Raw genomic sequence first — 26,122 nt, 5'->3', positions numbered from 1 at the left:
TTTCATTAGATGCTGAGAAAGCATTTGACAAAATTCAACACCCCTTCATGATAAAAGTCCTAGAAGGATCGGGAATTCAAGGCCCTTATCTAAATATAGTAAAAGCAATATTCAGCAAACCAGTAGCTAACATGAAACTAAACTTGAAGCAATCCCACTAAAATCAGGGACTAGACAAGGCTGCCCACTTTCTCCCTACTTATTCAATATAGTTCTCAAAGTCCTAGTCAGAGCAATCAGACAATAAAAGGAGGTCAAAGGGATACAAATTAGAAGGGAAGAAATCAAATTATCAGTATTTTCAGATGATATGGTAGTATATTTAAGAAACCCCACAAGTTCCACCAGAGAAATACTTAACCTGATAAACAACTTCAGCAAAGTCGGGGTATAAAATTATCTCAAATAAATCAGTAGCCTTCCTCTACTCAAATGATAAACAGGATGAGAAAAAATTAGGGAAATGACACCCTTCATAATAGTTCCAAATAATATAAAATATCTTGGTGTGACTTTAGCCAAGCAAGTGAATGATCTGTATGATAAGAATTTCAAGTCTCTGAAGTAAGAAATTGAGGAAGATCTTTGAAGATGGAAAGATATCCCAGGTTCATGAATTGGCAGGATTAATATAGTAAAGATGGCCATATTGCTAAAGGCAATCTACAGATACAATGCAATCCCCATCAAAATTCCTATTCAATTCTTTATGGAGATAGAAAGAGCAATTTACAAATTCATTTGGAATAACAAAAAACACAGGATAGTAAAAAGTATACTCAACAAAATAAGAACTTCTGGAGGAATCACCAGCCCTGACTTCAAGCAGTAAAACAGAGCAATAGTCATAAAAACTGTATGGTATTGGTACAGAGACAGGCAGGTAGATAAGTGGAACAGAACTGAAGTCCCAGAAATGAACCCACACACCTATGGTCACTTGATACTCAACAAAGAAGCTAAAACCATCCAAAGGAGAAAAGATAGCATTTTTAACAAATGGTGCTGGTTCAACTGGAGGTTAGCGTGTAAAAGAATGCAAATCAAACCATTCTTTTTTTTTTTGGTTCCTTTTTTCGGAGCTGGGGACCGAACCCAGGGCCTTGCGCTTCCTAGGTAAGCGCTCTACCACTGAGCTAAATCCCCAGCCCAAATCAAACCATTCTTATCACCATGTACAAAGCTTAAGTCCAAGTGGATAAAGGACCTCCACATCAAAGCAGATACACTCAACCTAATAGAAGAAAGAGTGGGGAATAGTCTCAAACACATGGACACTGGGGAAAATTTTCCGAACAAATCACCAATGGCTCATGCTTAAAGATCAAGAATTGACAAATGGAATCTTATAAAACTGCAAAGCTTCTATAAGGCAAAAGAAATTGTCAGTAGGACAAAATGGCAACCAACAGATTGGGAAAAGACCTTTACCAATCCTACAGCTGATAGAGGACTAATATCCAAAATATACAAAGAACTTTAAAAGTTAGAGTCCAAAGAACCAAATAACCACATTTAAAAATGGGGTACAAAGTTAAACAAAACATTCTTAGCTGAGGAATATTGAAAGCTGAAAAGCACCTAAAGAAATGTTCAACATTCTTAATCATCAGGGAAATGCAAATCAAAACAACCCTGAGATCCCACCTCACAACAGTCAGAATGGCTAAGATAAAAAAAAAACTCAGGTGTCAGAAGATGCTGGCTAGGATGTAGAGAAAGAGGAACACTCCTCCATTGTTGGTGGGGTTGCAAACTGGTACAACCACTCTGGAAATCATTGTGGAGGTTCCTCAGAAATTGGATATTCCACTACCTGAGGATACAGGTATACTTCTCCTTGGCATATGCAAAAAAGATGATCCAACATACAACAAAGACACATGCTCCACTATGTTCATAGCAGCCTCATTTATAATAGCCAGAAGCTGGAAAGAACCCAGATGCCCTTTAACAGAGGAATGGATTCAATAAATGTGTATATCTACACAATGGCTTACTACTCAGCTATCAAAAACAATGACTTTATGAAATTCATATGCAAATGTATCTGTATCTGTATCTATATCTATCTATCTATCTATCTATCTATCTATCTATCTATATATATATATATATACCCACCAAAACTAGATAAGATTAATGAAGCTAAGAAGTGCATGCTGACAGGAGCCTGATAAAGATGTCTCCTAAGAGGCACAGCCAGAACATGTCAAATACAGAGGAAAATGCTAATAGCAAACCATTGAACTGAAAAAGGGATCCCCATTGGAGAAATTAGAGAGCTCCCTGGGATTAAACCACTACTGAAAGACTATACATGAACTGACCCATGGCTCTAGCTGCATATGTAGCAGAGTATGGTCTTGTTGGGCACCAATGGAAGGAGAAACCTTTCGTCCTGCCAAGGCTAGATTCCTCAATGTAGCAGAATGTCATGGGGCAGGAAGTGGTTGGTGGTTGGAGAAGGAAACACCCTTATAGAAGAAGGGGAGGGGCATGGGATAGGGTGCTTATGTCCTGGAAGCTGGGAAAAGGAATAACATTTGAAAGTAAATAAAAAATCCAATAACAAATATACATTCTCTAACGACATGTTAATTAAAACAACATCTACTTAAATTAAGTTCATTTAAAAAAAGTATGGTTTTTTGGTTTTTTGTGTTTTGTTTTTTGTTTTTTTTTTAAGACAGGATTTCTCTGTGTAGTCCTTGGTGTCCTGAAACTCATTTTGTAGACCAGGCTTTTGAGAACACAGGAAGATCCACCCAACTATACCTTCTCATTGCTGGAATTAAAGACATTTACACCACCATGTTGTTTATGGGTACAGTGTGTGACCCCTACCCTGACACACCATAGATTGTTAGGATGTTTTTGTTTTGTTGTTGTTGGTTTGGTTTGTTATTTCTTTTTAATTTTTGTATTTTCTTTTGGGACATAGATAACAAGTGTGATGGGAAAATATGGAAGGACTAGGAAATGAAAGAGATTGGGGTGTATGATGTGAAATTTCAAGGGATCAAAAAATTATGGGAAAAATAGGTACATTTTACATATCATTTTCTGGACTAGTATTTAATCTCCCTCCCTCTCTCTCTTTATAAAATCAGGATTCCTAGAGACGTCTGATTAACTCCCACAACTATGAAAGACACAAGCATGGTAGCAAAATGTCCCTTTCCCTCCCAAGTGAGTGAAGAAAGTCTCACTCCACAGCTTACAGATGTTTGCTTACATTAAAGATGGAATGTAACTCTCCTGAAATCTTGTGCATATACTAATGGGAAAGGCTTGTATCTGCACTACAGTCTTGGGTCACAGAGAATGAAAGTTCAGAAGGAGCAGAAACAACTCCAGCAAAATAATGTCTGTCCCAAACCATACAAGATGTTTTTTTACACATTTTAAAACTACTATAAACTGTGGGATAAAATCTTCTCTCTCATTTCCTCAGCTGGATTTATGTTTGTTATCTTCTGAGGTTAGCCTCTACCTGAACAAATGCCCTGCAAACTCAATCTCAGAATTAGGTGTTTAAATCAGCTTAACTCAGATTATTTGGAATGCAGCCTGTATAGGTCCTAGATGTATAAGAAATAAGAAAAATCAGTGAATTGTTTTGAGACTTTGGCCTAATTTTGGAATTGATATGTTTTCAGATGATTCTAATACAAGATGGAACACAGGGGTTAGGTTAAAAGAGATATGGTGAAGGGAGCAGCAGCTATGCTTAAAGCGGCCTTTCTTTCTCTGCCTTTGATAGCTTCTTTTACAATGTGTGCACAGCCTCGTTGCTGTAGTTTATTTTCTGTCCAATAAATAACCCTGTCTATATTCCTAGAATGATCAAACTTTCCAGGATAAATATGTGGGAATTTTATATAAATACTTACCACATTAACATAGGTGCTAAAATATATAAACATATAATTTGGAGTGAAATAAGGTTACTTATAAAGGCAAGGTAATCATATATTAAGTTTGAGAAACTTTAGCTAAAATAAATTTTAGGATGGTTCTTCCAAACAAACCTCCCAGTTCTACATGCCAATAAGCAATAGAAGAGACATTTATCATGCACAGTTGCCAGTGTTTAATAAATTTCAAGACATTTTGTTTAAAAACAAGTCATTTTTTAAAAAAAATCATGGATTTCATTGTACAGAAATTGTTCCATCAAAGAGATATAGAAAATGTAGACTCATGTTTTGATTTTTTTGTTTCAGAATAAAACAGTTTAAAATATTAATATTGATTTTCATGTGGCACTTTTAACATTTTTGTAATATTTTATGAAGCAACATTTACCAATAAGCACAAAATGCTCAGTATAAAGTCATGTAGAAATTCTGATACTACCAATTATTTTTTCTTGATAATTTGTCAGCCAAATGAATACATTCCTAAAGTTAACACAATTTCAGTTTTGTTACCCTATAGAGCAATAATCACATTCAGAAATAATTATGAGTTGGTTCACATACATCTCTGAAAATAATAGTGAAATTTCTAAATAAATATATTAAATATACAAGATATCATTTGGAAATATAAATATTAACTGAATAATTAGAAATAAAACCTGAATTTTTTTCTAAAAGTATAGAGTCCACTGGTTAAACTCCTTGGAGAACAACTTAATATTGCATAGATTTAATTTTAGGTAACAATATCGTTCATGTGGCAGAACAGAGTCCCATAACTATAATGTCTACACTTAGAAGTTCAGAAGGAGGATTGTGACTTAAAGGCCAGATAGGCTGCATGGCAAACTCAAGGCCAGGCCAGCATAGGACATAAAATTAGACCCTGTCTCAACAATTAAGAAAACCAAGCTATAGTTAAAATTACATTTTAACAATTTTCACTTTCTCTGTGTTATAGATCTGTCACTCTCATAATGAATATAATTTTTTCACCATAATTTTTTCTTAATCACCTGCATTCTCGAGTCACTAAGGTGTCTTAAAATAGTGTCTACTACATGTTCACTCTGGTATGTATTGTTGGACGAGGGAATGATGTACACAGTAGATGACACAATATTTGCTTTGCAATAGCTTTCTTTCAGGATATATGATAATGCTGTATAACTCATTTTTAATAAAATTAAGATTTTCTCAGAACTAAATAGCTAGTAATATTATAATTGTCACTACTTACCTGTAGGTAAAAGAAAGATGGAGGGAAATAGAACTGAGGAGAGCAGTTCTAACTTAAACAGAAATGAGGCTTTGCTATTGTGCATACTAAGAAAAGAGAGCTTAAATTTTGTTAGTTATTTTATATGTATGAAATATTGATCTGCACATATGGATTTAACAATTTTTTTCAGGTAGATTGCATGCATTAAGTATATTAGCTGAAACTCTTTCATTTCTCTCTTCCCTCTATTTTTCTCCAGCTAATCGTTTTCATCATTCAGAAACCCTTCTGCTTTCAGCATAATTGTGTATAACTTTGTATGTAAATATACATCTAGATGAAATTAAAGTTCAGAATTGCAAGAAGACCTAGAGTCTCCTTTGGTTTGCTTATGTGCCGAAACCTAGACATCTCCTTTTCCTGACAATTGAGAAGGTTTCTTTTATTTATTTAAAATACATTTTTCAGTTTGGTTAGTTTTTAGATATGTGGCCCAGACTGACCTGGAATTCACAGATTTCCACCTGGGCCTCTATCATGAGTGCTGGAATCAACAGCATATATTAACACAGCTGGAAATGTTTCATTAGTTTTATGGACTAATAAAACATATATATCCAGGAATCTTATAGCTTCGTAATACTGCATTTTTGTGTATAAGTCCAATTTTTGTATATGGATATGTGAATGCACATTTGAACATGCTTATGTACTTGGGTAGTTATAAACTGATAGAAAGTAAGTGGAGATCTTTGGTGTTCTTCAGCGCTATCTACCTATTGTGCTCTTATTCACTATGAATGCTGTTTTGATTATCCAGAATGCTCATATATAAACCTCCTGTCTCTTTCTTCCCTGCATTAGGAACATAAGTGATACTTCAGTGTTTGAATCATGAGTTCCAGGAATAGGGTTCATTTCTTATTTATTTATTTATTTATTTATTTATTTATTTATTTATTTAGTGTGTAAGGGGACAGATGGAAGTTAGAGGAATTGCAGGAATCAATTTTCTCCTATCATTTAAGCCCAGTCTATGGCTGGAAATGTCAACAATCCAAGACGAGAACCTATTATTTCTACTCCTCCAAACTGAGACAGAAGAGAGAGAGAGACAGAGAGACAGAGAGACAGAGAGAGAGACAGAGAGAGAGAAACACAGAGAGAAAGAGAGAGAAGAGAGAGAGACAGAGAGAGAAAGAGAGAAAGAGAGAGAGAGAGAGATGAGAGGCAGAGACACAGTGAGAGACAGAGATGACAGTCAGAGAAATTTCTCAAGGACCAAGATAGAGAAAAAGAGAGAAAGATAAAACAGAAATCAGAGATTTGTCTACATGTTCAAACATCAATCTAGAAGAGACCAAATTAGGGGATTATAGTAAAAATGCTTGGCAGCACATATACCAAAATTGGAAATACAGAGAAGATTACATGGTCTAAACATCAAGGATGACACAAATTCGTGAAGGATTAAAAAAAAAAAGGAAGGAGCAAACATTTAAAAGACAAACAGAGAAGGATGGAAGCAATGTAGCTACAGTTAACATTTATGATATAAGTAAAAGTAAAACTATTTTAAAATGTAATTTATGGTTCCTAAGTATCTGTCTGAATATGCACATAAAAATATACTTCTCTTCTTTTATCAAAAAAACTTCTTTTGAAGTAGATAGAATCTATTGCAGACTTAAACATCCAGTCAAAATGCAGGGGAATGTGACTGTAAGATGCTCAACCTCAACTGAAATATCAGCAACACAAAGCTAACGAAAAATTGCTGAAGAGGGGGCAGAACATTGTAAGATCAGGATACATGTTGATGGAACATAGCTCCTAGACATGTAGGGTTAAATGAAGTCATAAACTCACAACTATGTGGATGCCTCACAACATGACCAGCATAATGGCAACAGCTAACATATCAAACGGACAGGGTAAATTCTATATTTATTCCCTCTTAGATAAAAACGCAAGAGATCAATGACTTCTGTGCAGGTGTGTTTATGTGTGTATGTGAGAGAGAGATAAAAACAGAGACAGAGAAAGAAAGAGAAACAGTGAGAGAGACACAAACAGACAGACAGACAGGCAGGCAGGCAGACAGACAGGTAGACTACAGAGATGACTCCTACATAAATTTGTCAGGTGACCAGCAATGCACACATGCACATGGGAGAAAGGTAAACAGAATAGGTAGGTTATGTCTACATGTGTAAATAGCAATGAAGAAGAGATCACATATTAGGGTCAAGGAAGAGCAAACAGTCAAAAGACAGAGAAGGATGAAAGTAATGTAGATGCAGTAAGCATGTATGAAATAATTAAAAATAAAACTAACAAAATAATATTGCGGAAGGTGTTAATCATTGCTGTATAGGACAAGTTTCACTAAAATATGTAATAGTGGACTGAGGCAAGCATATTCACATTAGTGCCTGATCAGTTAATAGTAAAAATTAATACTAATTTTGATATCAAAATAGACAGCAAAAAAATTTACTGTTCAGAAATATAAAATACTGAGAAAATTAATTATATAAATATAATTTACATATTTGATAAAAGCTTATAATTAAAAATATAATTAAATACATATAAAATACTTTTAATAAAAATAGTCAGAATACATGAACAGAATATATGGATGACAAATAAGAAAAAACATATACTCTGTATCATTAGATATCAAGGAAAAGGAACCTGAAACCAAAATATAGTAACGTCAAGTTTTGTCAAATAAGAGAAATAAAATAACATAATTTCTGGAGGGAATATAAAATTATATAAATAAACTAGAAGAGTTTATAAATTTTTATTAATAGAAAATTAACATTGGGGTAACAAGAAGACCACCTTGAAAACGAAATATTCAATGTGTAAAGATATATAAATCATATATATATATATATATGTATGTATATATATTGTTTGACCACTGAACAGCATATGATAAAATGACAACTAATAGATAGTGAATTACTTTTAAATGCTGATCAATATTAAAAACAGTCATGTTACAAATTTATAACAAAGTGTTCAACAATATTTTCATACTCATTGCACACTTATATCTTGTAATAGGTCTGAAAATAATCAATTTATATTTTTTAAATGTTTAATTTCAATAAAAATTTTATAATGCATTCTCGATTTAAAGAGTTTGAGCTACACAGTGTAAAAATTACACTATGGTTTTAAGAGTAGATGTCATTTCTATGGGTTTGCAAACCCATCAGCTCCTTCAACCCATTAGGAAGAACAATAATATCAAACAACCAGTCTCCCCAAGGTCCCAGGGAATAAACCACCAACAAAAAAGTACACATGAAGGGACCCTTGCCTCCAGTTGCACATGTAGCAGAGGATTGCCTTATCTGTTATCAATGGGAGGGGAGTCTTTTGGTCCTGTGTAAGCCTGATAACCCAGGAGCAAGGAATGCTAGGGTGCTGAGGCAGGGGTGGGTAGGTTAGTTGGGAAGCATCCTCATAGAACAGAGGAAAATGGAGTGGGAATAGGAGATTTGTGGAGGGTAAACTGGGAAGGGAGATATCACTTGAAATGTAAATAAATAAAATAACCAATAAAAATATCCAAAAGGAGTAGATGCCATTTGTATAAAATAGCGTAGAAACAAGGGGGAAGCTTTATTACATCAATGCTAAGGAAAAGACTCAAATCCCTCATGCTGTCCAACTTGCAAACTTAGATGTGATATTGATTTTTGTACTTTGTTAAAGTAAAACTTAGTCAGAACTATTTGGGGGACATCTTTCAAGATAAGAAAATTGGGCTTCTCCTTATCTTAATTCAACAGATGAATGCTTTCTCATTCTCTATCACATTCTAGCCACTCCTCCTCCTTTATTCCTTAATAGACAAGGCTTCAGTACTGGCACAGAAGAATCAATACAGAACTAAACACAGGGTGCTGCTACCCATCAAAGGCTAAATGGAGAACTATATAGAAACTTGGTACTTGAGTAAAATCAATGAAGCCTGTACTGGTGCTTCGTAACCCTTTATCCTGTCAAAAGCTGATTTTCTTCAAAACAACCAGGAGGATTGTGGCATGCATTTTCTTATATGTTGACACAGGTATAAATGTAGGATAGAAGTATCCATCATAACAATGGCTTTGACATGAGTAGAATATTTTTTTCTTTGCTGTTTTTTAAAGATATATTTATGTATTTTATATGAGTAGACTGTAGCTGTCTTCACACACATCAGAAGAGGGAATCATAAGTTGCGAGCCACCAGGTTGCTGTGAATTGAACTCAGGGCCTCAAGAAGAGCAATCAGTGCTCTTAACCACTGAGCCATCTCTCCAGCTCCCTAGAGTATTATTATAAAGTGAAAGAAATGCATGATAATTGTATTTAGACAGGTATCACATTTTTGTGTTGATGACAGAGACCAACGTAATATCTTGTGTATCCTCTGTGAACCGTAGTGTATGACTTCTATTAATACCGCATGAGGTGGAAGCTAGGAATCCTCCTATCTCACTGGTCCCTCAAAATTCTATACAACAGTTTTACATATCAATGCCATTATATCCATTTATATAAATGATAGCATTTGCTTAAATAAAAAATATGGTTTTGCACTTTTGCAATGAAGACATAGATGTTTCTTTGTTTAAAATCCTTACCATAAATGAATAAAAATCTTCCAAAGAAATAGAAAAATAGAATAGTATATTTTTATTTACACACATATACATACTCCCAAACACACTTACATACACAATCACACACACAGATGTTTGTGTGATTGTGTGTGTATGTGTATTCTAGCCATGGAAAGATGTGTATCTGTGTAATATACAATATGAAATGCACATATTTATATAAATGCTTATTCTCATATATATGTATAAATAATATATTCATATAAATTCTTTAATTTATATAAATTTAAATAAATAAACATTTATATAAATGCATATATATCTTACAGAGTGAGGAGTGAGAAATAAGAGATAGACAACCAAGGCATCTGCTATAAAAATATAATAAAACATAATACACGTAAATGTACATCTCTGAAATATTAAGGTCATATAACACATATTTTCTGAGATTAATTATGGGAAAGTATCCTAATAAACCCATTAACTCAAAAATATGATAAGCCAAAACAATATTTAATATATTTGATCCTGTTGCTTTTAACTTTCAAGTTGACACAACCTAGAAGAGTGTGGAAGAAAATTATTACACTATAAAAGACTTTAAAATTTTCTGTGAAAAATGATATGATTTTTAAGTGATATAAGAAGCCCCAGTCACTATAGACTGTACCATTGTTAAGTATGTGATTCTCAGTTATAAAAGAAAACTAATCAAACAGAAGCTTTTATGAAAGTTAGAAAGTGTTCGTCAACAGTTCCTGACCTTGGGTTTCTTCCTAAAGTTCCATCTAAGACTTTCCTCAATAATAGACCATGACCTAGAATTCTATACCAAATAAGCCCTTTCCTCCTACAGTGGCTGGTTTTGGTCAGGTAGTGTTTTAACAACTATTTACAATCTTTATTTAATGTCTCCTTTCTGTACCCAGGCATACTGTCAAAATTCTCCTTTATAATTGTCTTTCTTTACTACAATTTTCTACTGCCTTTTTTCAGTAAACATCCTAGTTCCTACCTACTGGGATGACAAAAACCTTTATCACTAGTGATCCAGCACATTTGGACCCTTAAGGTGTGAATATTTGTAGTTTTGGTTTTTGTTTTGTTTTGTTTTACCAACTTTAACCATAAGGCACTGCAATATGGAAATATACAAATGCTAAAGAATTTCCCATACTTCAGCCACATTCTCCTTTATGTCTGTTGGGGACTAGCAATTCAATTTCTTCCCCAAGATAGTCAGGTTAATCAGTATCACAAAACTTAGTTGATTCAGAAGTATAAGAAGCATAAAGTAACAGACAGTATATATTTCCAGTTCAAAGAAATTATTGTCATTTCTTGTTTTGAGTGTATGTTTTTCTTTGAAATAAAGACCCCTAGGTTACCAGAATATAGTACTTGTTCATTAAAGGGTCCTTTGTAAATGGAAGAATTGCTAAGACTCTCATTTGATTTATTAAGTTAAGAACTCTGACTTTGGAGGAAAGTAACCATATATTGGTTGCTGATTCAGAGCATAACTCATATCCTTGAAACCTTGCATCAACACTGAAACTTGTCAACCACCTGGTACTAAAAACTTTCAAAGAGCCATTTAAGCATGTCATCAACACATGTATTTCATGACAGGGTCCAACTTAAACATTTCAGGGACTACTATTATAATGATTTTATTATTTCACTCTTTGGCTATGAAATCATTCCCTCATTCAGATTCAGTGCTTCGTTGAACATCATTATGGTAGATAGAACACTTGGGAAGTTCATGGATTCTTCTGTTAGAAAAATCATTCCATATAAAAATGGCACTTACATAGTCTAGGGTATGCCTTCCAACAGGAAAAAATAGGTCACAATTTCTTCTAACATGTAGTAAACTGGTCTCCCCATATAATAGTCAATGTATCTGGCAGATTGGACATTCAACAGTAGCCGTAGTAAATTCAGGTTTGTTAATGTTGCTTAGTTAATGTATAGTTCTCATTACTGATACTATAGTTATACTATTCATGGTAAGATAGCAGGAGAAAGATGTCAACAACAGTAACACAGTTCAATCATCTGTGATCTAATGAATAGAATGTCAGTGTTTGCTATGAAGAAAAGACAGAACAAATCCCATCTCGACAGAAATTATGGACTCTTAAGCCAATCAGTTTCCCAAATAGTCACTCACGTGGTACTATGCACCCTTCTTTTGCTCTAAGTAAGAACCAGATTTCCTTCCACTAGGAATGCAAAGAGAAACAAGTTCTGTAATTTTTGTGTTATATGCTTACTAAAACAAATAAAGAATTACAAATCAAGTTGGGATAGAGAAATGCATTGCCAAATAAGATAACATCTCTAGCTTAATTGACACACCTTGCTGTACTATGCAAGACTAGCCAGGCTCCTATACATCACTGATCTCCCAACACAAGTATATATAAAACCATTCTACATCATGTAAATGGTTAGATTTATGTCATGTAAAATACTAAATTACTAAATCTCTTATTAAATGGCAGTAATAAGATAGTTACAGGCAAATAAATGGCGTGATTTTTATTATAGTATCACTCAGTTTTTTAAACTATAGGTAACTTGGTAAAACCTCATAGACCATTGAAAGAAGATGTTTATGTTTCAGCTTCTTGAAAGTTTTCATGTAAGAATAAGTGCTCTACAAATTAAATGAAACTACATTTCTATATCTCACCTTATACAAAAGTCAACTAGAAGTAAGCAAAAGACATAAATACAGAGTCTAAAACTACTACATGAAAATGTTAAGTAAATTATTAAGGAAAATTTCTAGGACAAAAAGTGTTTAAATATAATTAAAAATCAAAATTAATAAACAAAATGATGAGCAGGATTACCACAAATTAAAATGTTTCTGTAATGAAAACTGACAAAAAACAGAAGTATTGTACAAGCAGCATGATTAAAGTGTGTAAAATGTATATGTTCTACAAAGGATTAATATACTGAATATATTCAGTATTCAAATAACAGCAAAATAACAATTAATAATAAATTGATATCAGTAAGCATATAACTTTGTTTGTAAAAACATCTGTATGTGTATGAAAATCAACTTGCTATAATCAGGGCATGTGGAGAACACAACCTCATATAGATGTCCCTAATTCCCACATTGAGACAAAGTCTTTATAGTTTGCTGCTACAGATATCAGGCTACCTCTCCTACAAGATTCTGGACTGACCTGTAGAAAGGAAAAACTACACGCCCGAAAGCAGAACACTCTGTCCCCATAACTGACTGAAAGAGAGGAAAACAGGTCTACAGCACTCCTGACACACAGGCCTATAGGACAGTTTAGCCACTGTCAGAAATAGCAGAACAAAGTAACACTAGAGATAATTAGATGGCGAGAGGCAAGCGCAGGAACCCAAGCAACAGAAACCAAGACTACATGGCACCATCGGAGCCCAATTCTCCCATCAAAACAAACATGGAATATCCAAACACACCAGAAAAGCAAGATCTAGATTCAAAATCATATTTGATCATGATGCTGGAGAACTTCAAGAAAGACATGATGAACTCCCTTAGAGAACAAGTAGAAGCCTACAGAGAGGAATCGCAAAACTGCATGAAAGAATTCCAGGAAAACATAAATAAACAAGTAGAAGCCCATAGAGAGGAGACGCAAAAATCCCTGAAAGAATTAAAGGAAAACACAATCAAACAGTGGAAGGAATTAAAAAATGGAAATAGAAGCAATCAAGAAAGAACACATGGAAACAACCCTGGATATAGAAAACCAAAGAAGAGACAAGGAGCTGTAGATACAAGCTTTTACCAACAGAATACAAGAGATGGAAGAGAGAATCTCAGGAGCAGAAGATTCCATAGAAATCATTGACTCAACTGTCAAAGATAATGTAAAGCGGAAAAGCTACTGGTCCAAAAACATACAGGAAAATCCAGGACTCAATGAGAAGATCAAACCTAAGGATAATAGGTATAGAAGAGAGTGAAGACTCCCAGCTCAAAGGACCAGTACATATCTTCAACAAAATCATAGAAGAAAACTTCCCTAACCAAAAAAAGAGATACCCATAGGCATACAAGAAGCCTACAGAACTCCAAATAGATTGGACCAGAAAAGAAACACCTCCCGTCACATAATAGTCAAAACACCAAACGCACAAAATAAGGAAAGAATATTAAAAGCAGTAAGGAAAAAGGTCAAGTAACATATAAAGGCAGACCTATCAGAATCACACCAGACTTTTCGCCAGAAACTATGAAGGCCAGAAGATCCTGGACTGATGTCATACAGACCCTAAGAGAACACAAATGCCAGCCCAGGCTACTGTATCCTGCAAAACTCTCAATTAACATAGATGGAGAAACCAAGATATTCCATGACAAAACCAAATTTACACAATATCTTTCTACAAATCCAGCACTACAAAGGATAATAAATGGTAAAGCCCAACATAAGGAGGCAAGCTATACCCAAGAAGAGGCAAGAAACTAATCGCTTTGGCAACAAAACAAAGAGAAGAAAAGCACACAAAACATAACACATCCACGTATGAATATAACAGGAAGCAATAATCACTATTCCTTAATATCTCTCAACATCAATGGCCCTAACTCCCCAATAAAAAAGACATAGATTAACAAACTGGATATAGGACCCTGCATTCTGCTGCCTACAGGAAACACACCTCAGAGACAAAGACAGACACTACCTCAGAGTGAAAGGCTGGAAAACAACTTTCCAGGCAAATGGTCGGAAGAAGCAAGCTGGAGTAGCCATTCTAATATCAAATAAAGTCAATTTTCAACTAAAAGTCATCAAAAAAGATAAGGAAGGACACTTTATATTTATCAAAGGAAAAATCCACCAAGATGAACTCTCAATCCTAAATATCTATGCCCCAAATACAAGGGCACCTACATACGTAAAAGAAACCTTACTAAAGCTCAAAACACACATTGCACCTCACACAATAATAGTAGGAGACTTCAACACCCCACTCTCATCAATGGACAGATCATGGAAACAGAAATTAAACAGAGATGTAGACAGACTAAGAGAAGTCACGAGCCAAATGGACTTAACGGATATTTATAGAACTTTCTACCCTAATGCAAAAGGATATACCTTCTTCTCAGCTCCTCATGGTACTTTCTCCAAAATTGCCCATATAATTGGTCAAAAAACGGGCCTCAACAGGTACAGAAAGATAGAAATAATCCCATGCGTGCTATCGGACCACCACGGCCTAAAGCTGGTCTTCAATAACAATAAGGGAAGAATGCCCACATATACGTGGAAATTGAACAATGCTCTACTCAATGATAACCTGGTCAAGGAAGAAATAAAGAAAGAAATTAAAAACTTTTTAGAATTTAATGAAAATGAAGGTACAACATACCCAAACTTATGGGACACGATGAAAGCTGTGCTAAGAGGAAAACTCATAGCGCTGAGTGCCTGCAGAAAGAAACAGGAAAGAGCATATGTCAGCAGCTTGACAGCACACCTAAAAGCTCTAGAACAAAAAGAAGCCAATACACCCAGGAGGAGTAGAAGGCAGAAATAATCAAACTCAGAGCCAAATCAACCAAGTAGAAACAAAAGGACCATAGAAAGAATCAACAGAACCAAAAAGTTGGTTCTTTGAGAAAATCAACAAGATAGATAAACCCTTAGCCAGACTAACGAGAGGACACAGAGAGTGTGTCCAAATTAACAAAATCAGAAATGAAAAGGGAGACATAACTACAGATTCAGAGGAAATTCAAAATATCATCAGATCTTACTATAAAAGCCTATATTCAACAAAACTTGAAAATCTGCAGGAAATGGACAATTTCCTAGACAGATACCAGGTACCGAAGTTAAATCAGGAACAGATAAACCAGTTAAACAACCCCATAACTCCTAAGGAAATAGAAGCAGTCATTAAAGGTCTCCCAACCAAAAAGAGCCCAGGTCCAGATGGGTTTAGTGCAGAATTCTATCAGACCTTCATAGAAGACCTCATACCAATATTATCCAAACTATTCCACAAAATTGAAACAGATGGAGCACTCCCGAACTCCTTCTATGAAGCCACAATTACTCTTATACCTAAACCACACGAAGACCCAACAAAGAAAGAGAACTTCAGACCAATTTCCTTATGAACATGACGCAAAAATACTCAACAAAATTCTGGCAAACCGAATCCAAGAGCACATCAAAACAATCATCCACCATGATCAAGTAGGCTTCATCCCAGGCATGCAGGGATGGTTTAATATACGGAAAACCATCAACGTGATCCATTATATAAACAAACTGAAAGAAAAAAACCACATGATCATTTCATTAGATGCTGAGAAAGCATTTGACAAAAATTCAACACCCCTTCATGATAAGAGTCCTGGAAAGATCAGGAATTCAAGGCCCATACCTAAACGTAGTAAAGCAATATACAGCAAACCAGTGGCTAACATTAAACTAAATGGAGAGAAACTTGAAGCAATCCCACTAAAATCAGGGACTAGACAAGGCTGCCCACCTCTCCCTACTTATTCAATATAGTTCTTGAAGTTCTAGCCAGAGCAATCAGACAACAAAAGGAGGTCAAGGGGATACAGATCGGAAAAGAAGAAGTCAAAAATCACTATTTGCAGATGATATGATAGTATATTTATGATCCCAAAAGTTCCACCAGAGAACTACTAAAGCTGATAAACAACTTCAGCAAAGTGGCTGGGTATAAAATTAACTCAAATAAATCAGTAGCCTTCCTCTACACAAAAGAGAAACAAGCCGAGAAAGAAATTAGGGAAACGAACCTTCATAATAGACCCAAATAATATAAAGTACCTCGTGTGACTTTAACCAAGCAAGTAAAAAGATTTGTACAACAAGAACTTCAAGACTCTGAAGAAAGAAATTGAAGAAGACCTCAGAAGATGGAAAGATCTCCCATGCTCATGGATTGGCAGGATTAATATAGTAAAAATGGCCATTCTTGATCTACAGATTCAATGCAATCCCCATCAAAATACCAATCCAATTCTTCAAAGAGTTAGACAGAACAATTTGCAAATTCATCTGAATAACAAAAAACCCAGGATAGCTAAACTATGCTCAACAATAAAAGGACTTCTGGGGAATCGCTATCCCTGAACTCAAAGTATTACAGAGCAATTGTGATAAAAACTGCATGGTATTGGTACAGAGACAGACAGATAGACCAATGGAATAGAATTGAAGACCCAGAAATGAACCCACACACCTATGGTCACTTGATTTTTTTTTTGACAAAGGAGCCAAATCCATCCAATGGAAAAAGATAGCATTTTCAGCAAATGGTGCTGGTTCAACTGGAGGTCAACATGTAGAAGAATGCAGATCGATCCATGCTTATCACCCTGTACAAAGCTTAAGTCCAAGTGGATCAAGGACCCACATCAAACCAGACACACTCAAACTAATAGAAGAAAAACTAGGGAAGCATCTGGAACACATGGGCACTGGAAAAATTTCCTGAACAAAACACCAATGGCTTATGCTCTAAGATCAAGAATAAATAAATGGGATCTCAAAACTACAAAGCTTCTGTAAGGCAAAGGACACTGTGGTCAGGACAAACGACAACCAACAGATTGGGAAAGATCTTTACCAATCCTACAACAGATAGAGGCCTTATATCCAAAATATACAAAGAACTCAAGAAGTTAGACCGCAGGGAGACAAATAACCCTATTAAAAAAATGGGGTTCAGAGCTAAACAAAGAATTCACAGCTGAGGAATGCCGAATGGCTGAGAAACACCTAAAGAAATGTTCAACATCTTTAGTCATCAGGGAAATGCAAATCAAAACAACCCTGAGATTTCACCTCACACCAGTGAGAATGGCTAAGATCAAAAACTCAGGTGACAGCAAATGCTGGCGAGGACGCGGAGAAAAGAGGAACACTCCTCCATTGTTGGGGGTTGCAGACTGGTACAACCATTCTGGAAATCAGTCTGGAGGTTTCTCAGAAAATTGGACATTGAACTGCCTGAGGATCCAGCTATACCTCTCTTGGGCATATACCCAAAAAGATGCCCCAACATATAAAAAAGACACGTGCTCCACTATGTTCATGTAGCCTTATTTATAATAGCCAGAAGCTGAAAGAACCCAGATGCCCTTCAACAGAGGAATGGATACAAAAATGTGGTACATCTACACAATGGAATATTACTCAGCTATCAAAAAAACAACGACTTTATGAAATTGAGGCAAATGGTTGAACTGAAAATATCATTCTGAGTGAGCTAACCCAATCACAGAAAGACATACATGGTGTGCACTCACTGATAAGTGGCTATTAGCCCAAATGCTTGAATTACCCTAGTGGCCTAAACAAATGAAACTCAAGACGGATGATCAAAAATGTGAAGGCTTCACTCCTTCTTTAAAAGGGGAACAAGAATACCCTTGGCAGGGGAAGAGAGAGGCAAAGATTAAAACAGAGACTGAAGGAACACCCATTCAGAGCCTGCCCACATGTGGCCCATACATAGAGCCACCCAATTAGACAAGATGGATGAAGCAAAAGAAGTGCAGACCGACAGGAGCCGGATGTAGATCGAACCTGAGATACACAGCCAGAATACAGCAAATACAGAGGCGAATGCCAGCAGCAAACCACTGAACTGAGAACGGGACCCCCGTTGAAGGAATCAGAGAATGAACTGGAAGAGCTTGAAGGGGCTTGAGACTCCATATGTACAACAATGCCAAGCAACCAGAGCTTCCAGGGACTAAGCCACTACCTAAAGACTATACATGGACTGACCCTGGACTCTGACCTCATAGGTAGCAATGAATATCCTAGTAAGAGCACCAGTGGAAGGAGAAGCCCTGGGTCCTGCTAAGACGGAACCCCCAGTGAACTAGACTGTCGGGGGGAGGGCGGCAATGGGGGGAGGGTGGGGAGGGGAACACCCATAAGGAAGGGGGGGAGGGAAGGGGATGTTTGCCCGGAAACCGGGAAAGGGAATAACACTCGAAATGTATATAAGAAATAATCAAGTTAATAAAAAAATAAAAAAAAAAAAAAGATTCTGGACTGAATGAGAATCAGATTCTCACTGATCAGGGGAAGTACAGAGATTATAGACATATGGGTTACAGTCTATTGTGTCTGGCTTTTATGTAATTTCTGAGAATCTGAACTCCAGTCTTATGGTTACAGCTCAAGGGCTTTATACACTGATTCCTCTCTTGAGACCAATTATATAACTTTATATAATTATTCCTAAAGAATATTTATAAATGATTGAACACATCATAACACGTGAAAATAAAAGCTCATTACTAATTAAATGGGAAATGAAATTAAAATCAGAATCTCTCATAGCAACCACTTTTGGATGACTATTATGAAAAATCAACAATTTAATATACAATCAAAAATGGAAATGGAGGAAAGTTCTTATAATGTTGATAAATTTTAAATTAGTAGGGCAATTATAGAAAACCATATAGACAAAACACTCATACATATACTCTTATACAAAATCACTCATACATACACAGGATTAAAAAAGAGATACTACATTATCTGGTAATTCCATTACTGTGCACAGCCCCCAAAGCTAAATAAATAAATAAACAGATAAATAAATAAATAAATATCAAAAGCCTTTTTGTTTCCTGTAACCATTCTTTGGTTGAGGAATATCTGAGTTGCTTCCAGTTTCTGGCTATTATGAATAAAGTTCCTATGAACATACTACAGGACATGTTCTTCTGTTATGTTGGAGCATCTTCTGGGTATATGCCCAGGAGCAGTATAGCTGTGTCTTCAGGTAGAACTATTTCCACTTTTCTGAGGACCCACCATATTGATTTCCAGAGTTGTGATACCTGTTTGCAATTCTATCACCTATGGAGGAGTATTCCCCTTTCTCCACATTCTCACCAGCATATGGTACATTTACACAATGGAATACTATTCAGTTTTTAAACAAAAAGGGCATTATGAATTTTGAAGGCAAATGGATATTACTAGAAAATACCATTCTGAGTGAGTTAACCCAGACACAAAAGGACATGGATGGTATATACTAGTGAGTATTCAAGTGGTTATTAGTCAAAAAGTACAGAACCCATAGATCTTAAGGAATTAGACAAAAAGGAAGGCCCAAGTTAGGGTGCCTCAACCACTTAGAATGGGGACAAGTTAGTCATGAGAGGCAGACGGAGGGAGAGGTTTGGGTAGGAAAGAGGAGAGGAAAACTGGGGATAGGATCAAGTGACAGGAGACACAAGAGAAGGCCACAGCTCCAAAAGAATGAATAGAAATATGCAGCTGCCAGGGGAAAGGGATTGGTGAGGGAACCTCAATAAAGTCTCAGAGACCTGGAATGGGTGAGGCTTCCTGGATTCAATATGGGTGACCTTGATGGAATTGCCCCATAGTGAGGAGAAGGAACCTGAAGAGACAACCTCTAGTAGGTAGACAGCATCCCCAGTGGAAGAATGGGGATACTAACACACATTCAAAATTTTCAACCAAAATCAATTCTATCTAAAAAGAAAAGCAGGAATAAAATGGAGCAGAGATTAATGGAATGCCTAGCTAGTGAGCGGCCCAATTTGGGATCCATCCCATGGACAGGCCCCACACCCTGCCACTATTACTGATGCTATGCTGTGATTGTAGAGAGGAGCCTGGCGTGGCTGTCCTCTGAAAGGAAGAAGAAAGTGGTGGAAAGAAGCACAGAAATTAAGGCACGTGAAAGAAATCCTGTTTAATGTTTAATAGCATAATCATGTGGCAATTGCTCAAAAGAATTTATTATTTCTTTATTTATTATTTCAGAGGCAGAGAGAACTATTAATGCTCACAGTACAAGGAATTGATGGCTAAGTTTCTTACCCAGATCTGTTCAATAACTATAAACATGCTCTGAAACATTGTGCTCCACAAACAAGTCTGAAAGAGAACATGCAAGTGTTTATAATTAACACAATTATCAGGAAGCATAACATTAAAACTCAAGCATTTGGTAGAAAACATGTGAACAAAATCAAGTGTGTGGGCTAGTACCTGCAGGTCTAACAGATTTTTGTACAGATCTAGAATCACTAGCATGTGTTGGTTTACCACCATTCCTGTTACGTGAGCAAATCAGGGTCTATTTGAATATGTAGGTTGTCTGTTACCTTACATTTTTACATTTGACCCACTAAATTACTGACAAAGTACTCTAATCTACAGTTTTCTGCTTTATGTGATTAAAAAAACAAACTTCTCCCTATACACACATACATAATCAAGAAAATTAGAAATTTTCTCGGTCAAGATAGGTTGCTCTTATTAAATAAAATGAAGGACTTTTGTTTTGTGTTTTATTAGTATATAATGAAGTAAATGAGGTGAGAGTTGCTAATTCTAGAGTAATTCCAAAATAGCTTTATCTGATTAACAGATGGAGTTTCAGTTATAATTTAGTTGAGATAATACATTTCTATTATTAGATGTTCAGCTCTATAAAGAAATGATATAGGAAGTATACATTATCAAATATTTTCTTATGTAGTCAAATACGTATTTCAACAGTCACAAAGTAAAGAGCTGAGGGGCTAGATTTCCTCTACTTTAAGCATATAGTGTTTATGATAACTCATTAAATCTGCAGTTTTCCCAAGAAGAAGTCCTATGTAAGGGACTTGTGTCAGCCATCTACTTCTGGAAAAGACAGCAAATTAGTTCAAAATGCACTCAATAAAAAAAAACAAAACAAAACAAAATAAAAACAAAAACAAAAAACAAAAAAACAGTTTCTAACATTCTCTTACTTTAAGAGAGTGTTCTTGTCTTCCTATTGTCCATACTATGTAAATTCAAACACAATTGGCTCTCAGTCACATGATGACATACATTGCCCATTTTGATCTATAACTATCACTATTAACAGAATGACGCACTCCACTTGGCCATCCCTGTCCCTCTTGATAATGACAGGAAACAATTCTTTTAAGATCCCATGGTCTAAAAGCTTTTAATATCTGTGTTCTCATGAAAAAGTTAAGAGAACTCACCAACAGAATATGAGATGCATGATTGAGAGGCAACGTAGCAGGAATCTATCTATACAAAAAGAAGGGCACGTATTTCAAATTTTCATAAACATTGTGCTTTTATTCTTAAATTATTGAGAGGAAGAGAGAAAGGGGCACAAGATAACTTATCTAGCTAGTATCACTTTGAAAATACCATCAGAGTAATAAATTTTTTACCAGCTTCTATATATTCTATTATAGCATTCTCATTTATTATTCTTCTGCAGTGAAATATGCTCTACTAGAGCATATTCTATACTTTATCAATTGATTAAATTATTTCATCTTATTTTCAAAGTAATATTGGTAGACATTGCATAGTAAAATAACCAAGTTGATATATTTTTATTAGTGTTGTTTTCTTTCTAAATATAAATATACTTGGAAAGAAGAAAGGAACAAATAAATATTGTTTAAATATGGATTTTACTATAGTGATTGTAGTTCTTTTATGCAATCAGTTATTTCCATTAATAATGGAATATAATTTAAAGGATGCTTTGAGAAACCTAATTCAAAGGAATTCTACATCATAGTGAAGGCCTTAGAAATAACAGTAAGAAAGGAGAAATACATATGCAGTGTTTAGAGAGCTTTTTATAAAACTCTGTCCCAAGCGTCTTATATGTTTATGTGCTCTGCTACTGTTCAACAGTTGAAAAACATTACTCGCTAATCCCATTCTATTCAGTCTCATCAGCACCCCGCTGTCAGGAACCGAAGGCTCACATTAAGTGTGTAATCTCTTCTCAACCTATCATTTTTCTAATTTGTTCCATTTGCAGAGTAAATTTGCAAACTGGCCTTTTAAATGAATAACTATGCTGAAACGGCTTCAAATAATATGTGAAGAATCAATCCCTCCTTTCTTCTCATTTTTATTATTTTTAAACTAATGGTTACTATTCTGAAATGGTCCATGGTTCCTGCTATTAAACATTCACAGTGTTCATCCTATCTTCTTTGGATCCTCATAAATTTATTTCTATATATAACTGGATTTTCATATATACATATATATATACTTATAAAACATTTATTTTATTTTTAAATGCTTTTGTGATTTTAAGATTATAATATAATCACTTCATTTATATATCCTTTCTTCCATCAAAACGCTGCTGTGTTCCTACATTGTTTTTTAAAACTTATAAACTTTTTTAGACTGTCATTATGTAAACATATATCTGTAATATAAAAATACATTTATTTTTATATATGTGAGCAGTAAAAACATGACACTCAATTTGCTTTGTTTTCAGCCTTCCTTTCTCTGCTGTTCTGCCAAATAGCACAATGAAATTTAGGTTCCAATCACACTTAGCTTCTTGCTGTTTCTCTGTCCACTAAAAGCTTCCAGAGCATCCTTCATGAGCCAACATACTCTGAGAATCCTGTTTATAAATTCTGTTGGTCTTTCCTAAAGCATGCAGCTTTGGAAAATGGCATCAATTTTACCCACAAACATGTGAATGTCTTCACATGTCATCTCTGTCCCCTGCTGAATTATAGAAGCAATAGAGTTAATAGGGAGAGTCAGAAATTGGGAAGACTTGAAATCATTTAGAAAGTAGAAGATGAAACAGGAAAATAAAAACTTAAAAAGCTGTTTGACTAACTATAGCTAATAATGCCTAAGGTTTGTTAGGGAGTGTGAACCAGACTGTCATAAGTTCATTAATTAATTTCTTGAGTCATGTTCTTCAGAAAGACCATTTGAAATCTTTAGGAATAATTATATTTTTCAACTCTGAATTTAGATAGATAAATTGGATAAATAAAAAATATATCAAAGATCCAGTGTAGACCTACAGAGTGACTGTTGTCTATGATCTTAGATAGATGTGGAGCAACCCTTGTGTTGAGTGGGCATTTAGAGTTGGGTATTGAGTATATTTTCCAAATGAATTTTATAAAATTTATGTTCTGGTGATAGTAGGAATTGGATGAAGAAATCTTGTTTTTTTTTTTTTTCTATATAGTGGATATTATTTGAGAGTTTAGATATAGCAAGATAGGAAGTGCTATAATTCACCAAAGTCACATTTCTGAAATCTGAATGAATTGTTTTCATTATATAAAAGAGAAAACAGAATTTGATTTCACGTCAATAGTACAAGAAGTGGCTGCTCACCCTGTGGTAGACTAGAGTGAGAGGAATAATAATTTCCAACGTAGACAATAGTGTTTAGAACATACTTAGTGTTTTGTGTGCAGAGACAGAAACAATGAAATAAACTCGACTAATAGGTCATGAAGACGTAAGAGTTTGAGAAAGTGATAGTGGAGACATACAGCCTGAGAAATATGCAAGTAAATGATAAACATGCACGAGTTAATGATTGCCTCAACTACATTGGATTTTGCAGACCGAAGACTTTTTGATGGTGATAGAAGGGGATTAAGCTTTGCTCACTTTCAATGTGCAATGCTAAGAAGTTTTCTTAAATTTCCAAGGGGCTCTCTTCCAGAAGAGTAATTAAGAAGATTGATATAATATACATACCTTCTGTTAAAAAAAAGAAAAAAATTATTTCTGATTTCAAAAGGAGTAGAAGGGAAATTGTCATAGTGAATATAGAGAAAAATCTCTAATTAGAGTTTTCCCAGTGGTTCCTTTTCTCATAAACTTACTTCCTAATGGGAATACAATATTACTCCATTACTGTAAAGAATAAACATTATTGGAAAAACCATTCAGCTCTTAGTTGGATATTTTTCTACACTAAATGGAAGAGATTGGAAACTTACTCAACACATCTACTGCCAAGAGAATTATAGATGATATTTGACCCAGAGAAAGTTGTTTATTTTTATTTTACTTTTTTCACTAGGGCATGCATCACATGTTCAGGAATGTCTTCTTACTATTTTACTTTTCGTCCCTTTCATAGCAAAATCTCTTCCTAAATATTCTTTGCTTTCAACTTTTAACCTCTAAAGGGCCAATTATTTTGCTGGACACAATTTGATGAGGAAAGTATATTTAAATATATTATGATTTAAGAAATTATTTTAAAGTTCATGTAGTGAAAGAGAATGTAGGACCAAGATATTAACTAGTAGATGTCTTTAAGAGTGTGGGGTTTATTATCACCTGTAAAAGTAGGCTTCATTTGGACCCACACTTTTCCATCCATAATGGACCATCTCTTCTTATCAAAAGAAGCTTCCAGTGGAAGAACTGGGTTGTTGACCCAGGGGTTCCCATAGAAAGCCCCAAATGACACAGGATATTAAGACAATGGGTTATTCTCTGAAAACTGACAGTGGAGTCTCATTTCCATGAATAATGCCCAACACAACTCATGGAACACAGAGAAGTTGAGTGGTGCCTACATGGAACCTTCATCTCTATCTCCTTTGATGAGGGAAGGCACTCTGTAGACTGCCAAAAACTAATGTAGACCCAACACAGCCACAAAACCTTTGATTTACAATCTGTTCTGACTGAAAAATATGTTAGGCGAATGGTGGTACAGAACTTGTGGCAGTATACAAACAACATCTGAATTGACTTAAGGCCTATTCCATGAGACAGATTCCATACTTAACACTGCTTGGGTGACCAAGATCCCAAAACTAGATAGCACAGAATCCTATGGTAAAAGAAACACTACTGGTATATTAACAAATGTACTACTACTACTACTACTATTATCATCATTATTATAATTATAACTTCTTAATGAAATAATAGTGCTTCATTCTATCTATTATAATCAGAGAAGCATTCTCTGGCTGAAGATTGGAACAGACGCAGAAACCTACAGCCAGATATTAATTGGAGAGTAGGTATGTCAATGGGATTTCTCCATCAAATTTTTCTCTTCAGAGCTCAAGGAACCTCATGGAAGAAGAGGCAGAATGAGCATAAGAGCCAATGGAAATGAAGGACACCAGAAAGAATAAGTATGGCTAATGAATTAAGTATGGCTCACCTCAACTGACAGCAAGTGAACTTGCTCACACAGGCCTTTTATTGAGACTCTTTCTTCTGTTACTTTGCCTTGTTCAATTTCAATACAATGATTTTTGCTTTATCATATTATATTTGATTTTGTAATATTTGGTTGCTACTCTATAGAAGTCTTTTTTTTTCTTTTTATTCTTCTTTCATAAATTACATATAGACCACAGTTTTGCCTCTTCACCCTCTGCTCAGCCTGCTCGTTTCTAATGGGAGACATTAAGGGTTTATATTTTTAGGGGAGAGAAACTGTGGGATAATAGATAAGACTAGAGG

The sequence above is a fragment of the Rattus rattus genome, chromosome 1 (assembly GCF_011064425.1).
Source record: "Rattus rattus isolate New Zealand chromosome 1, Rrattus_CSIRO_v1, whole genome shotgun sequence".
Classification (NCBI taxonomy): domain Eukaryota; kingdom Metazoa; phylum Chordata; class Mammalia; order Rodentia; family Muridae; genus Rattus; species Rattus rattus.
Note: the sequence above shows the minus strand (reverse complement) of the source record.